Source organism: Triticum aestivum, chromosome 4B (genome assembly GCF_018294505.1).
Source record: "Triticum aestivum cultivar Chinese Spring chromosome 4B, IWGSC CS RefSeq v2.1, whole genome shotgun sequence".
NCBI classification, from domain to species: Eukaryota; Viridiplantae; Streptophyta; class Magnoliopsida; order Poales; family Poaceae; genus Triticum; species Triticum aestivum.
In genome coordinates this window covers 94934305-94952376 of record NC_057804.1, presented here as the reverse complement: position 1 = coordinate 94952376, position 18072 = coordinate 94934305, and the positions used below count along the sequence as shown (strand labels likewise).

Sequence of the window (18072 nt, the reverse complement as noted above, 5' to 3'; positions counted from 1 at the left end):
CGGACCAACCTTACACGTACGCTTACGTGAGACCGGTTCCACCGACTAACATGCACTAGTTGCATAAAGTGGCTGGCGGGTGTCTGTCTCTCCCACTTTAGTTGGAGCGGATTCGATGAAAAGGGTCCTTATGAAGGGTAAATAGAAGTTGACAAAATCACGTTGTGGTTATTCATAGGTAAGAAAACGTTCTTGCTAGAACCCAATCGCAGCCACGTAAAAGATGCAACAACAATTAGAGGACGTCTAACTTGTTTTTGCAGCAATTGTCATGTGATGTGATATGGCCAGAAGTTGTGATGAATGATGAATGATATATTGTGATGTATGAGATCATGTTCTTGTAATAGGAATCACGACTTGCATGTCGATGAGTATGACAACCGGCAGGAGCCATAGGAGTTGTCTTTATTTTTTGTATGACCTGTGTGTCATTGAAGAACACCATGTAAATTACTTTACTTTATTGCTAAACGCGTTAGCCATAGAAGTAGAAGTAGTCGTTGGCGTGACAACTTCATGAAGACACGATGATGGAGATCATGACGATGGAGATCATGGTGTCATGCCGGTGACAAGATGATCATGGAGCCCCGAAGATGAAGATCAAAGGAGCTATATGATATTGGCCATATCATGTCACTACTTTATATAATTGCATGTGATGTTTATTATGTTTTATGCATCTTGTTTACTTAGAATGACGGTAGTAAATAAGATGATCCCTTATAATAATTTCAAGAAAGTGTTCCCCCTAACTGTGCACCGTTGCTAAAGTTCGTCGTTTCGAAGCACCACGTGATGATCGGGTGTGATAGATCCTTACGTTCACATACAACGGGTGTAAGACAGATTTACACATGCAGAACACTCTGGGTTAACTTGACGAGCCTAGCATGTACAGACCTGGCCTCGGAACACAGAGACCGAAAGGTCGAACATGAATCGTATGGAAGATACGATCAACATGGAGATGTTCACCAATGATGACTAGTCCGTCTCACGTGATGATCGGACACGGCCTAGTCGACTCGGATCGTGTAACACTTAGATGACTAGAGGGATGTCGAATCTGAGTGGAAGTTCATTAAATAATTTGATTAGATGAACTTAATTATCATGAACTTAGTCTAAAACTTTTGCATATTATGTCTTGTAGATCAAATGGCCAACGCTCATGTCAACATGAACTTCAACGCGTTCCTAGAGAAAACCAAGCTGAAAGATGATGGCAGCAACTATACGGACTGGGTCCGGAACCTGAGGATCATCCTCATAGCTGCCAGGAAACAATATGTCCTAGAAGGACCGCTAGGTGACGCTCCCGTCCCAGAGAACTAAGACATTATGAATGCTTGGCAGTCTCGTGCTGATGATTACTCCCTTGTTCAGTGCGGCATGCTTTACAGCTTAGAACCGGGGCTCCAAAAGCATTTTGAGCAACACGGAGCATATGAGATGTTCGAGGAGCTGAAACTAGTTTTCCAAGCTCATGCCCGGGTCGAGAGATATGAAGTCTCCGACAAGTTCTATAGTTGTAAGATGGAGGAAAATAGTTCTGTCAGTGAGCATATACTCAAAATGTCTGGGTTGCACAACCGCCTGTCCCAGCTGGACATTAACCTCCCGGATGAGGCGGTCATTGACAGAATCCTTCAGTCGCTCCCACCAAGCTACAAGAGCTTCGTGATGAACTACAATATGCAGGGGATGGTGAAGACCATTCCTGAAGTATTTTTAATGCTGAAGTCGGCAGAGGTTGAAATCAAGAAAGAACATCAAGTGTTGATGGTCAATAAGACCACTAAGTTCAAGAAGGGCAAGGGTAAGAAGAACTTCAAGAAGGACGGCAAAGATGGTGCCGCGCCCGGTAAGCCAGTTGTCGGGAAGAAGTCAAAGCATGGACCCAAGCCTGAAACTGAGTGCTTTTATTGCAAGGGGAAGGGTCACTGGAAGCGGAACTGCCCCAAATACTTAGCAGACAAGAAGGCCGGCAACACTAAAGGTATATTTGATATACATGTAATTGATGTGTACCTTACCAGTACTCGTAGTAACTCCTGGGTATTTGATACCGGTGCCGTTGCTCACATTTGTAACTCACAGCAGGAGCTGCAGAATAAGAGGAGACTGGCGAAGGACGAGGTGACGATGCGCGTCGGGAATGGTTCCAAGGTCGATGTGATCGCCGTCGGCACGCTACCTCTACATTTACCTACGGGATTAGTTTTAAACCTCAATAATTGTTATTTAGTGCCAAGTTTGAGCATGAACATTGTATCTGGATCTCGTTTGATGCGAGATGGCTACTCATTTAAATCTGAGAATAATGGTTGTTCTATTTATATGAGAGATATGTTTTATGGTCATGCCCCGATGGTCAATGGTTTATTCTTAATGAATCTCGAACGTAATACTACACATATTCATAGTGTGAATACCAAAAGATGTAAAGTTGATAATGATAGTCCCACATATTTGTGGCACTGCCGCCTTGGTCACATTGGTGTCAAGCGCATGAAGAAGCTCCATGCTGATGGACTTTTAGAGTCTCTCGATTATGAATCATTTGACACATGCGAACCATGCCTCATGGGCAAGATGACCAAGACTCCGTTCTCCGGAACAATGGAGCGAGCAACCAACTTGTTGGAAATCATACATACCAATGTGTGCGGTCCAATGAGCGTTGAGGCTCGCGGAGGATATTGTTATGTTCTCACTCTCACTGATGACTTGAGTAGATATGGGTATGTCTACTTGATGAAACACAAATCTGAGACCTTTGAAAAGTTCAAGGAATTCCAGAATGAAGTAGAGAATCAACGTGACCGAAAGATAAAATTCTTACGATCGGATCGTGGAGGAGAATATTTAAGTCACGAATTTGGTACACACTTAAGAAAATGTGGAATCGTTTCACAACTCACGCCGCCTGGAACACCTCAGTGTAACGGTGTGTCTGAACGTCGTAATCGCACTCTATTGGATATGGTGCGATCTATGATGTCTCTTACCGATTTACCGCTATCATTTTGGGGATACGCTCTAGAGACAGCTACATTCACTTTAAATAGGGCACCGTCTAAATCCGTTGAGACGACACCGTATGAATTATGGTTTGGAAAGAAACCTAAGCTGTCGTTTCTAAAAGTTTGGGGATGCGATGCTTATGTCAAGAAACTTCAACCTGAAAAGCTCGAACCCAAGTCGGAAAAATGCGTCTTCATAGGATACCTAAAGAAACCATTGGGTACACCTTCTACTTAAGATCCGAGGGCAAGATCTTTGTTGCCAAGAACGGATCCTTTCTAGAAAAGGAGTTTCTCTCGAAAGAAGTAAGTGGGAGGAAAGTAGAACTCGATGAAGTACTACCTCTTGAACAGGATAGTAGTGCAGCTCAGGAAAATGTTCCTGTGATGCCTACTCCAACTGGAGAGGAAATTAATGATGATGATCAAGGTACTTCTGATCAAGTTGCTACTGAACTTCGTAGGTCCACAAGGACACGTTCCGCACCAGAGTGGTACGGCAACCCTGTCCTGGAAATCATGTTGTTAGACAACGGTGAACCTTCGAACTATGAAGAAGCGATGGCGGGCCCAGATTCCAACAAATGGCTTGAAGCCATGAAATCCGAGATAGAATCCATGTATGAAAACAAAGTATGGACTTTGACTGACTTGCCCGATGATCAGCGAGCGATAGAAAACAAATGGATCTTTAAGAAGAAGACGGACTCGGATGGTAATGTCACCATCTATAAAGCTCGACTTGTTGCTAAGGGTTATCGGCAAGTTCAAGGGATTGACTACGATGAGACTTTCTCTCCCGTAGCGAAGCTTAAGTCCGTCCGAATCATGTTAGCAATTGTCGCATACTATGATTATGAGATATGGCAGATGGACGTCAAAACGGCATTCCTTAACGGGCATCTTAAGGAAGAACTGTATATGATGCAGCCGGAGGGTTTTGTCGATCCTAAGAATGCTAACAAAGTATGCAAGCTCCAGTGATCCATTTATGGGCTGGTGCAAGCATCTCGGAGTTGGAACATTCGCTTTGATGAGATGATCAAAGCGTTTGGGTTTATGTAGACTTACGGAGAAGCCTGCGTTTACAAGAAAGTGAGTGGGAGCTCTGTAGCATTTCTCATATTATATGTAGATGACATACTCTTGATGGGAAATGATATAGAATTCTTGGACAGCATTAAGGCCTACTTGAATAAGTGTTTTTCAATGAAGGACCTTGGAGAAGCTGCTTATATATTAGGCATCAAGATCTATAGAAATAGATCGAGACGCCTCATAGGTCTTTCACAGAGCACATACCTTGATAATATTTTAAAGAAGTTCAAAATGGATCAGTCCAAGAAGGGGTTCTTGCCTGTATTACAAGGTGTGAGATTGAGCTCGGCTCAATGCCCGACCACGGCAAAAGATAAAGAAGAGATGAGCGTCATCCCCTATGCCTCAGCCATAGGATCTATTATGTATGCCATGTTGTGTACCAGACCTGATGTAAACCTTGCCGTGAGTTTGGTAGGAAGATACCAAAGTAATCCCGGCAAGGAACACTGGACAGCGGTCAAGAATATCCTGAAGTACCTGAAAAGGACAAAGGACATGTTTCTCGTTTATGGAGGTGACGAAGAGCTCGCTGTAAAGGGTTACGTCCACGCTAGCTTCGACACAGATCTGGATGACTCTAAGTCACAAACCGGATACGTGTATATGTTGAATGGTGGAGCAGTAAGCTGGTGCAGCTGTAAGCAGAGCGTCGTGGCGGGATCTACATGTGAAGCGGAGTACATGGCAGCCTCGAAGGCAGCGCATGAAGCTATTTGGGTGAAGGAGTTCATCACCGACCTAGGAGTCATACCCAATGCGTCGGGGCCAATCAAACTCTTCTGTGACAACACTGGAGCTATTGCCCTTGCCAAGGAGCCCGGGTTTCACAAGAACACCAGGCACATCAAGCGTCGTTTCAACTCCATCCGTGAAAATGTTCAAGATGGAGACATAGATATTTGCAAAGTACATACGGATCTGAATGTCGCAGATCCGTTGACTAAACCTCTCTCGCGAGCAAAACATGATCAACACCAGAACTCTATGGGTGTTCGATTCATCACAATATAACTAGATTATTGACTCTAGTGCAAGTGGGAGACTGTTGGAAATATGCCCTAGCAATAATAAAAGCATTATTATTATATTTCCTTGTTCATGATAATTGTCTTTTATTCATGCTATAATTGTATTATCCGGAAATCGTAATACATGTGTGAATACATAGACCACAATACGTCCCTGGTGAGCCTCTAGTTGACTAGCTCGTTGGTCAACAGATAGTCATGGTTTCCTGACTATGGACATTGGATGTCATTGACAACGGGATCACATCATTAGGAGAATGATGTGATGGACAAGACCCAATCCTAAGCATAGCACAAGATCGTGTAGTTTGTTTTGCTAGAGTTTTTTCAATGTCAAGTATCTCTTCCTTAGACCATGAGATCGTGTAACTCCCGGATACCGTAGGAGTGCTTTGGGTGTACCAAACGTCACAACGTAACTGGGTGACCATAAAGGTACACTACAGGTATCTCCGAAAGTGTCTGTTGGGTTGACACGGATCGAGACTGGGATTTGTCACTCCGTATGACGGAGAGGTATCTCTGGGCCCACTCGGTAATGCATCATCATAATGAGCTCAAAGTGACCAAGTGCTTAGTCACGGGATCATGCATTATGGTACGAGTAAAGTGACTTGCCGGTAACGAGACTAAACGAGGTATTGGGATACCGACGATCGAGTCTCGGGCATGTAACGTACCGATAGATAAAGGGAATAGTATACGGGGTTGCTTGAATCCTCGACATCGTGGTTCATACGATGACATCATCGAGGAGCATGTGGGAGCCAACATGGGTATCCAGATCCCGTTGTTGGTTATTGACCTGAGAGCCGTCTCGGTCATGTCTGCGTGTCTCCCGAACCCGTAGGGTCTACACACTTAAGGTTCGGTGACGCTAGGGTTATTAGGAAGACTTGTATGTGAATACCGAATGTTGTTCGGAGTCCCGGATGAGATCCCGGACGTCACGAGGAGTTCCGGAAGGGTCCGGAGGTAAAGATTTATATATGGGAAGTTGTCAAACGGACACCGGAAAGTTTCGGGGGCATATCGGTATTGTACCAGGGCCACCGGAAGGGTTCCGGGGGTCCACCGGGAGGGGCCACCCCTCCCGGGGGGCTACATGGGCTGCGTGGGGCAGGAGCCAGCCCCTGGAGGGCTGGGCGCCCCCCCCCTTGGGCCCATGCGCCTGGGGTTGGGGGGGACCCTAGAGGGGGCGCCCCCCTTTGCTTGGGGGGCAAGTCCCCCCTTCCTGGCCGCCGCCCCCCCTCTAGATCCCATCTAGAGGGGCCGGCCCCCCTTGCCCCTTCCCCTATAAATAGAGGGGTGAGGGGAGGGCTGCACACACAAGCCAAGGCGCAGCCTCTCCCCTCCCCAACACCTCTCCTTCTCCGTCACGAGCTTGGTGAAGCCCTGTCGGAGTGCTGCTTCTCCACCAACACCACGCCGTCGTGCTACCGGTGGAGCTGTTTTCCTCAACCTCTCCTTCCTCCTTGCTGGATCAAGACGGAGGAGACGTCGCCCGTACCGTACGTGTGTTGAACGCGGAGGTGCTGTCCGTTCAGCACTTGGTCATCGGTGATCTGAATCACGTCGAGTACGACTCCATCATCACCGCTCCCTCGAACGCTTCTGTACGCGATCTACAAGTGGTATGTAGATGCAAACTCACTCCCTTGACTTGTTGCTTACCTGAACTCATAGATGGATCTTGGTGAAACCGTAGGAAAAATTTTAATTTTCTGCAACGTTCCCCAACACAAATATCACCGTCCTATATATCAATCTTTAACTCCAAACCATTTCGGAGCTCCTCGTCATGTCCGTGATCTCGTCCGGGAATCCGAACAACATTCGGTCACCAAATCATAAAACTCATATAACACTATATCATCAACGAACATTAAGCGTGCGGACCCTACGGGTTCGAAAACTATGTAGACATGACCGAGACACCTCTCTGGTCAATAACCAATGGCGTAACCTAGATGCCCATATTGATTCATACATATTCTATGAAGATCTTTATCGATTGAACCTTATGACAACATATGTAATTGCCTTTGTCTGTCGGTATGTTACTTGCCCAAGATTCGATCATCGGTATCTTCATACCTAGTTCAATATTGTTACCGGCAAGTCTCTTTACTCGTTCCGTAATACATCATCTTGTAACTAACTCCTTAGTCAGTTTGCTTGCAAGGCTTCTTATGATGTGTATTACCAAGAGGGCCCAGAGATACCTCTCTGATACACGGAGTGACAAATCCTAACCTCGATCCATGCCAACTCAACAGACACCTTCAGAGATACCTGTAGAGCATCTTTATGATCACCTAGTTACGTTGTGATGTTTGATAGCACACAAGGTATTCCTCCGGTATCCGGTAGTTGCATGATGTCATATAGTCAAAGGAATATGTATTTGACATTAAGAAAGCAATAGCAATAAACCGAATGATCATATGTTAAGCTAACTGGTGGGTCTTTTCCATCACATCATTCTCCTAATGTTGTGATCTCGCTATCAAATGACAACACATGTCTATGGTTAGGAAACCTTAACCATCTTTGATCAACGAGCTAGTCTAGTAGAGGCTCACTAGGGACACGGTATTTGTTTATGTATCCTGATACGTCTCCAATGTATCTATAACTTTTTATTGTTCCATGTTGTTATATTATCATTCTTGGATGTGTTACAATCATTTTATAGAAACTTTATATCATTTTTGGGACTAACCTATTGACATAGTGCCCAGTGTCAGTTGTTGTTTTTTGCTTATTTTTTACTTCGCAGAAAATCAATACCAAACGGAGTCCAAACGCAGCGATATGTTTTGAAGATTTTTTCTGGACCAGAAGACACCTGTTGGGCGAAAGAAGTACCAGAGGAGGGCTCTGAGGGGAGCACAACCTACCTGGGCACGCTTGGGGGCCCAGGCGCGCCCTGGTGGGTTGTGCCCACCTCGGCCGCCGCCCACACCGCATCTTTGCTCTATAAATACCCCAATAGAAGCCCTAGGGGAGTCGACAAAAAACAATTCCAGCCACCGCAAGTTCCAAAAACCATAGATCCAATCTAGACACCATCACGGAGGGGTTCATCATCCTCATTGGTGCCTCTACAATGATGCGTGAGTAGTTCATTGTAGACGTACGGGTCCGTAGTTAGTAGCTAGATGGCTTCCTCTCTCTTTTGATTCTCAATACAATGGTCTCTTGGAGATCTATTTGATATAACACTTTTTGCGGTGTGTTTATTGGGATCCGATGAACTTTGAGTTTATGATCAGATCTCTATTTTTATCCATGAAAGTTATTTGAATCTTTTGATCTCTTATATGCATGATTACTTATAGCCTCGTATTTCTTCTTTGAATCTTTGGTTTAGTTAGGCCGACTAGATCGATTTTTCTTGCCATGGGAAGAGGTGCTTTGTGATGGGTTCGATCTTATGGTGCGCTATCCCAGTGACAGAAGGGGAAATGACACGTGTGTATCATTGCTATTAAGGATAACAAGATGGGGTCTATTCCTACATGAATAGATCTTGTCTACATCATGTCATCGTTCTTATTGCATTACTTCATTTCTCCATGAACTTAATGTTGGGGAACGCAGCATGCAATTTAAAAAAATCCTACGCTCACGCAAGATCTATCTAGGAAATGCATAGCAGGGAGGGGGAGAGTGTGTCTACACACCCTCGTAGACCGTAAGCGGAAGTGTTTCACAACGTGGTTGATGTAGTCGAACTTTCTTTGGCGATCCACCATCGAATATCGAACGTACGGCACCTCCGAGTTCTACATACGTCTATCTCAGCGATGTCCCTCGCCTTCTTGATCCAGCAAGTTGTCGAGGTAGTAGATGAGTTCTGTCAGCACGACGGTGTGGTGACGGTGATGGTGAAGTGATCCTTGCAGGGCTTTGCCTAAGCACTACGAGGATATGACTGTGGGAGTAAACGGTAGAGGGGGCGGCGCCGCACACGGCTAACAATTGTCTGGGGTGTGCTACCCCCCCCACACACACATATATAGGTGGGAGGGAGAGGGGAGGCTGCCCGGAGGCGCCCCAAGTAGGTCGAGTCCTACTTGGGCTCCTCCCAAGTGGCGCCCCCTACCATATTTAGTCGGAGGGGGAAGGAAGGAGAGGAGGTGAGGGAAGGAAGTCGAGAATCCTATTCCACTCTTTCCTTTCCCTTCCCGTCTTTCCTTCTCCTCCTAGGCCGGCCCATATGGGGGGCACACCAGCCCCTTGTGGCTGGTGTGTTTCCCCTCTTGGCCCGTAAGGCCCATATCTTTTACTGAGGGTGCCCGGAACCCCTTCCGGTGATCTGATATGTACCCGGTACCCTCCGAAACACTTCCGGTGTCCGAATACCATCGTCCTATATATAAATATTTACCTCTCGGCCATTTTGAGACTCCTCGTCATGTCCGCGATCTCATCCGAGAGTCCGAACAACATTCGGTCACCAAATCATATAACTCCTATAATACTATATCGTCAACGAATGTTAAGCGTGCGGACCCTACGGGTTCGAGAACTATGTAGACATGACCGAGAAAACTCTTCGGTCAATAACCAATAGCGGAACCGGGATGCTCATATTGGCTCCCACATATTCTACGAAGATCTTTATCGGTCGAATCATTATGACAACATAGGTAATTCCCTGTCCATCAGTTTGTTACTTGCCCGAGATTCGATTGTCGATATCTTCATACCTAGTTCAATCTCGTCACCGTCAAGTCTCTTTACTCGTTCCGTAATACATCACCTCGTGACTAACTCCTTAGTCATTTGCTTTCAAGCTTATGATGTGTATTACCGAGAGGGCCTAGAGATACCTCTCCGATACTCGAAGTGACAAATCATAATCTCGATCTATGCCAACTCAACAAATACCTTCAGAGATACCTGTAGAGCATCTTTATAATCACCCAGTTATGTTGTGACGTTTGATAGCACACAAGGCATTCCTTCGGTATCCGGGAGTTATATAATCTCATAGTCGAAGGAATATGTATTTGAGATGAAGAAAGCAATAGCAATAAAACTGAACGATCATTATGCTAAGCTAACGGGTGGGTCTTGTCCATCACATCATTCTTCTAATAACGTGATCCCATTATCAAATGACAACTCATGTCCATGGTTAGGAAACCGTAGCCATCTTTGATCAACGAGCTAGTCTAGTAGAGGCTCACTAGGGACATGGTGTTTGTTTATGTATTCACACATGTATCAAGGTTTCCAATCAATACAATTCTAGCATGGATAATAAACCTTTATCATGAATAAGGAAATATAAAATAACAACTTTAGTATTGCCTCTAGGGCATATTTCCTTCAGTCTCCCACTTGCACTAGAGTCAATAATCCAGTTCACATCACCATGTGATTTAACACCCATAGTTCACATCACCATGTGCCCAACACCTAAAGAGTTTACTAGAGTCAATAATCTAGTTCACATCGACATGTGATTAACACCCAAAGATTACTAAGGTGTGATCATGTTTTGCTTGTGAGAGAGGTTTAGTCAACGGGTCTGTCATATTCAGATCCGTATGTATTTTGCAAATTTATATGTCTACAATGCTCTGCATGGAGATACTCTAGCTAATTGCTCCCACTTTCAATATGTATCCAAATCGGGACACAGAGTCATCCGGATCCGTGTCAAAGCTTGCATCGACGTAACTCTTTACGACAAACTCTTTACCGGATTTTATAGCATCGGTTTCAAGGTCACAACCCACCTGGGCACGCCTGGAGGGGGTGGTGCGTCCTGGTGGGTTGTGCCCACCCAGGTGCCCCCTCCGGTGGTTCTTGGCACCAGAAATTCTCTTTTATTATATAAAGTTCCTCGCAAAGTTTTGTTCCATTTCGAGAACTTTTATTTCTCCACAGAAACAACACCACGGTAGTTTTGCTAAAAACAGCGCCAGTCCAGATTAGTTTCATTCAAATCATGCAAATTAGAGTCCAAAACAAGAGGAAAAGCGTTAGGAAAAGTAGATACAACGGAGACGTATTAGTGTTTCCATCGGTTATTGTTTGGGTTTTCTTCGTTTTTCTTTTCTTTTTGGTTCTCTTTTTTATTCTCGTTCAACATTTTTCTGAACCGATGATCATTTTCACAATGAACTTTTCATATGCGTGAACGTTTTTCCAAATTCATGAACTTTCTTCAGATCCGTGAGTTTTTTCCTCAAATTTGTGTACTATTTTCAAATGCATGATTTCAAATTGATGAACTTTTGTTCAAATCCATGAATTTTTCTACATTAATGGACTTTAAAAAAAATGTGATTTTTTTTTCAAATTTGTGATTTTATTTTGCAAAATCATGGATTTTGTTAGCATAATCATGATTTTTCATACATGAATCTTTGCAAACATGTGGTTTTTTTAATTTAGGAGCATTTTTTTGAATTTGTGAACTTTTTTCCAGGTTTTTTGAATTCCTTTAAAATTCATGAATCTTTCAAATTTGTGAACTCTTTTCAAATTCGTGAACTATTTTTCAGATTCACAAAGTTTTTTTTTAAATTGTGAATTTTTCAAAGTAGTGAACTTTTTAAAAATTGATGAACTCATGAAGTTTTCTTAAATCCGCAAAGTATTTTCAAATTCATGATTTTATTTCAAACTAATGATTTTTTTTCAATTTTGTAAACATTTTTTCATATTTTTGAATTTTCGTGAACTAGTTAACAACCTGGTTAATGGTGAATGGCCATGGTCAACGGTCAATGGTGGTGAATGGCCATGGTCAACGGTCAACCAATGAGCTGGATCGAGCGGCCTAAGCGAGATAGAGTTCTGTCTTGCCTTAGCGCTCTTTTAAAAGAACTGGAAAAGAAAATGGGAGAATATGTGATTTGTTTTTCAATTTAGGAGCATTTTTGTGAATTTGTGAACTCTTTTTAGGTGTTTTTATTCTTTTCAAATTCATGAATCTTTTCAAATTTGTGAACTCCTTTCTCCTTTCAAATTCGTGAACTATTTTTCAGATTCGCAAAGTTTTTTAAAAAATTGTGAAATTTTTCAAAGTAGTGAACTTTTTTAAAAAAATTGATGAACTCGTGAAGTTTTCTTAAATCCGCAAAGTATTTTCAAATTCATGATTTTATTTCAAACTAATGATTTTTTTTCAATTTTGTAAACATTTTTTCATATTTTTGAATTTTCGCGAACTAGTTAACAACCTGGTTAATGGTGAATGGCCATGGTCAACGGTCAATGGTGGTGAATGGCCATGGTCAACGGTCAACCAATGAACTGGATCGAGCGACCTAAGCGAGATAGAGTTTGTCTTGCTAAAGTTAATGGTCTCGTGTTGTAGCTACTGGGCCGGTCCTTAGTGCTCGTTTAAAAGAAAGGGAGAAGAAAATGGGAGAAACTAGGGTTCAATCCCGTGCCGCCTGGCTGACAGGCAACATTGCTAGCTACTAGGCTAGCATGTACTTCGTGTAAACTACTAGGACGCGACATAGTTGAGGGTACAAGAGCCGGTTTTGTATTGGTTTTCCCGAGTTTTTCTATTTTTGTTTTGTCTTCCTTCATTTTTTTTGTTTTCACTGTTTTTTCTTTTATTTCTTTTTTATATTTTATTCAGTTCTCTCTGGGTTTTTTAGCTTTTTTTTGCCTTAGGGTTTTCATTTTGTTTTTTCATTGTTTCTTTCATAGTTTTTATCGGTTTCGGTACATTTTTAATCTTTCTTTGTTTCTTTTAGTTTTGATTCTATATTTTCTTATATGTCAAGAACATTTATCTAGTACATGTATAACACTTTTCCGATATAAATTTAACATTTTTAATACATCATCAACATTTTCCAAATGTTCAAAAATACATCATCAATGCTGTGTACCAGACCTGATGTGTGCCTTGCCATAAGTTTAGCAGGGAGGTACCAAAGTAATCCAGGAGTGGATCACTGGACAGCGGTCAAGAACATCCTGAAATACCTGAAAAGGACTAAGGATATGTTTCTCGTATATGGAGGTGACAAAGAGCTCACTGTAAAAGGTTACGTTGATGCAAGCTTTGACACTGATCCGGACGATTCTAAATCGCAAACCGGATACGTGTTTACATTAAACGGTGGAGCTGTCAGTTGGTGCAGTTCTAAACAAAGCGTCGTAGCGGGATCTACATGTGAAGCGGAGTACATAGCTGCTTCGGAAGCAGCGAACGAAGGAGTCTGGATGAAGGAGTTCATATCCGATCTAGGTGTCATACCTAATGCATCGGGTCCAATGAAAATCTTTTGTGACAATACTGGTGCAATTGCCTTGGCAAAGGAATCCAGATTTCACAAAAGGACCAAACACATCAAGAGACGCTTCAACTCCATCCGGGATCTAGTCTAGGTGGGAGACATAGAGATTTGCAAGATACATATGGATCTGAATGTTGCAGACCCGTTGACTAAGCCTCTTCCACGAGCAAAACATGATCAGCACCAAAGCTCCATGGGTGTTAGAATCATTACAATGTAATCTAGATTATTGACTCTAGTGCAAGTGGGAGACTGAAGGAAATATACCCTAGAGGCAATAATAAAGTTATTATTTATTTCCTCATAATCATGATAAATGTTTATTATTCATGCTAGAATTGTATTAACCGGAAACATAATACATGTGTGAATACATAGACAAACAAAGTGTCACTAGTATGCCTCTACTTGACTAGCTCGTTAATCAAAGATGGTTATGTTTCCTAACCATGAACAATGAGTTGTTATTTGATTAACGAGGTCACATCATTAGTTGAATGATCTGATTGACATGACCCATTCCATTAGCTTAGCACACGATCGTTTAGTATGTTGCTATTGCTTTCTTCATGACTTATACATGTTCCTATGACTATGAGATTATGCAACTCCCGTTTGCCGGAGGAACACTTTGGGTGCTACCAAACGTCACAACGTAACTGGGTGATTATAAAGGAGCATTACAGGTGTCACCAAAGGTAGATGTTGGGTTGGCGTATTTCGAGATTAGGATTTGTCACTCCGATTGTCGGAGAGGTATCTCTGGGCCCTCTCGGTAATACACATCACATAAGCCTTGAAAGCATTACAACTAATATGGTAGTTGTGAGATGATGTATTACGGAACGAGTAAAGAGACTTGCCGGTAACGAGATTGAACTAGGTATTGGATACTGACGATCGAATCTCGGGCAAGTAACATACCGATGACAAAGGGAACAACGTATGTTGTTATGCGGTCTGACCGATAAAGATCTTCGTAGAATATGTAGGAGCCAATATGGGCATCCAGGTCCCGCTATTGGTTATTGACCGGATACATGTCTCGGTCATGTCTACATTGTTCTCGAACCCGTAGGGTCCGCACGCTTAAGGTTACGATGACAGTTATATTATGAGTTTATGCATTTTGATGTACCGAAGGTTGTTCGGAGTCCCGGATGTGATCACGGACATGACGAGGAGTCTCAAAATGGTCGAGACATAAAGATTGATATATTGGAAGCCTATATTTGGATATCGGAAGTGTTCCGGGTGAAATCGGGATTTTACCGGAATACCGGGAGGGTTACCGGAACCCCCCCGGGAGCTATATGGGCCATAGTGGGCCTTAGTGGAAAAGAGAAGAAGCTGCCCTAGATGGGCTGCGCGCCCCCCCTTCCCCTAGTCCTATTAGGACTAGGAGAGGTGTCCGGCCCCCTCCTCCTCTTTTCCCCTCCGAGGAATCCTAGTTGGACTAGGATTGGAGGGGGAATCCTACTCCCAGAGGGAGTAGGACTCTCCTGCGCCTCCCCCCTTGGCCGGCCAGCCTCCCCTCCTCTCCTCCTTTATATACGGAGGTAGGGGACACCTCTAGACACACAAGTTGATCCACATGATCTATTCCTTAGCCGTGTGCGGTGCCCCCTGCCACCATATTCCTCGATAATACTGTAGCGGAGTTTAGGCGAAGCCCTGCTGCTGTAGTACATCAAGATCGTCACCACGCCGTCGTGCTAACGGAACTCTTCCCCGACACTTTGCTGGATCGGAGTCCGGGGATCGTCATCGAGCTGAACATGTGCTCGAACTCGGAGGTGCCGTAGTTTCGGTGCTTGATCGGTTGGATCGTGAAGACGTACGACTACTTCCTCTACGTCGTGTCATCGCTTCCGCAGTCGGTCTGCGTTGGGTACGTAGACAACACTCTCCCCCTCGTTGCTATGCATCACATGATCTTGCGTGTGCGTAGGAATTTTTTTGAAATTACTACGTTCCCCAACAGCTGGTGCAGACGATCTCCAGCGTCTCCTTGCCGTGGAGCTCAACCCCTTTGAGCGTTCTGGTGTACTCGCACCTCTCGCCGGGGACGTTAATGTCGACGAGGTTGCTCCTGTTGTCCGACGTCTCGGCATGATGACGCTTGGCGGACGGTTCCTCCGCCATGGCCTTCCTCCGGCGACTGTGGGCTTTGGAGAGAGATGCTAGAGGTTTGTGTGCAGTGGAAATGGAAGCCCAATGGTGGTTTGTGGGAACGAGGGAGAGATATAATAAAATGGGGTATTTTTGCAGTGCGCCGGCGGTGGTGTGTGGGAGGAGGTTCGTCGGGGGCGTGTGTGTAGTGGTCGTGGGGGTCGCCGTTTGCAGTGCATCGTGGCAACCGCCGAGTGGGGTGGAGCGGGTGGTGGCGTGGAAGAACTAACCATCCAAGTTAAATGGTTTTTACTGTTGAACTGACTAGTCTTGTCAAGCTGTACGTATGACCTGCCAAATCCCACTTGCACGTCTCTGCGGTGGTGATGATGGCATTTTACTGTGGCACCGAAGCTGTACTTATCAGCTGCTTATCCCACTTGCACGTGTCAGCGTCGGTGTTGGTGGAGGTCTGAACTCCTCTACTGTCGTACTCGGACTGGTGATTGAAGTGTAATTGAACGTACCAAATACCAGCGAGACTATGTGTGGTGCTAATGTTTTTTTAAAACAATTTTCATATTTTTTAAAGGATTGTTTATATCAAGATAATCTGTGAGTATTTTTTACAGATAAATTAGATTTTCACCAGTACAGGATGTATCATATTTGCATTTTGCTTGAGGTAATTATTTTTATGTACTGATGGTCTTTCTGAATTGGGACTGGCAGGAGCAGGCATAGCTTTATTTTTTCAAAATGATTTTTTTTCAGTCGTTCACTGGTGTGTTTGTTATTACTATGCCTTTTGTACTGCCGACTGAGAGTTATCAGTACTGATGTAATACAAGAGTTTAAATTTTTCCTTGACATTTTTTTTCTGAGTTACTGGTTGACAGTAGCGTTTTGCGTCAGATATATCAAGATAAGTTTTTTCAAATTTATTTGTGACTGCATTCAAAAGGATTATCAAATGGTTTAAATAATGATGTCATTGCTTCAGCGGGCACATATCAGAAATTATATCAGTACTGATGTGTACTCTGCCTTGTACTGCCGACTGAGAGTTATCAGTACTGATGTTATACAATAGTTTAAAATTTTCCTTGACATGTTTTTTTCCTGAGTTACTGGTTCACAGTAGCGTTTTGCGTCGGATATATCCAGATATGTTTTTTCAAACGTATTTTGTGACTGCATTCAAAATGATTATAAAATGGTTTACATAATAATGTCACTGCTCCAGCGGGCACAAATCAGAAACTAAAAAATAACTTTAGTTCTGATCGAGAAATCGACGATAAAGCTAAATAAGTTTTGGTAACGATAGTGTTTTGTGAAATGCTTCCTCATTGTGTGCTGATGCAACTGAGACTACAAGGTTATTTTTTAGTTGACACAACAATATAACCACTATGTATTGTTCAGTCTTGAGCTTCTCCTAACTGTCCCCGAATGTTGTGCCTTGCCGGCGCTCTTTCCAGGTTGAGCCTTGGCAGCTTCATCGTCAGTTTCAGTTTCCTCGCCCCCGACACTGTCATCTTCATTGTCTTCGTCTGATTGGCCGTTATTCTCATCAAACTCTTCTTCTTCATCGTCTTCATTTGACTGCTTGGAACTCTGCACCTTGCCCTGTTTATGTTCAGCTCCACTGACCTCCTTGCCCACTTTGCACGTGCGGGCATTATGTCCGTCAGTTCTGCCACACTTGCGGCAAGTGTAGCTGTTACGTGTGTTGTCTCCATTGGTAGAAAGCTAGGTGGCTCCAATCTGCTTGTTCTTGTTGACAGTGGCATCTGTGCGGAGTGGGCATGTGTGGTAGTTATGGTTGCTCACGACGTTGCAGAATCCGCATGCCCTTACCCCTAGGGGTTTGCCGTCCGGGCCAAATTCCACGCGCTTGATGGGGCGTGGTGGCTTTTTCGCTGCTGCTTTCGCAGCTTTCGCTGCTTGCGTCTTGCTCTTCCTCCCCTTTGTGTTTGAGAATATTGGGGGTTTAATCACCCTTTCCTGTTGCTGCTGGTAGGATGTGCTATTGTCATGTTGTTCACCTACAGCACCATCGAGCTCATGATCTCGCATGTGAGTTTGTCGGTGCTCTTCAGTGTGCACATGGGCAAGCTTCGGTTGCTGCTGCTCCTCTTCCTCGTTCTCAAACGGGTCAATAGCTCCCATATGGTTCATCTCGGATAACATTGTAGCAATATCCTGCTCAATGGCTTCATTGTCCGCGACACCTCCATTTTCAGCAGAATGCATGGCGTCGAGTTCTTGTTCAAGTTTGTCCATGACGACCCGCGTCCTTGCCATTTGCTCTTGGCTTCTCAAGCTTTTTCTGTGCACCCTCATGTTCAGCGTCAGCAGTGAGCTTTCAATGCAGTATTGGGATGCCTTGTTTGACGCTACTGTCCTCAAGTCATTTCTGTCAAATGTTGCCTGGATGTTCGGGCGTTTGGTGTATCTCCTGAGAATGTATTTCTCTAGAATGCTTTCAGCCTTAATTATCTGGATCAT

General features: G+C 43.9%; 1 pseudogene; it reads left to right on the top strand.

Moving 5' to 3' along the window:
• Positions 1 to 18072, top strand: part of LOC123089996 (uncharacterized) — a 47085-nt pseudogene that overhangs the window by 15577 nt on the left and 13436 nt on the right.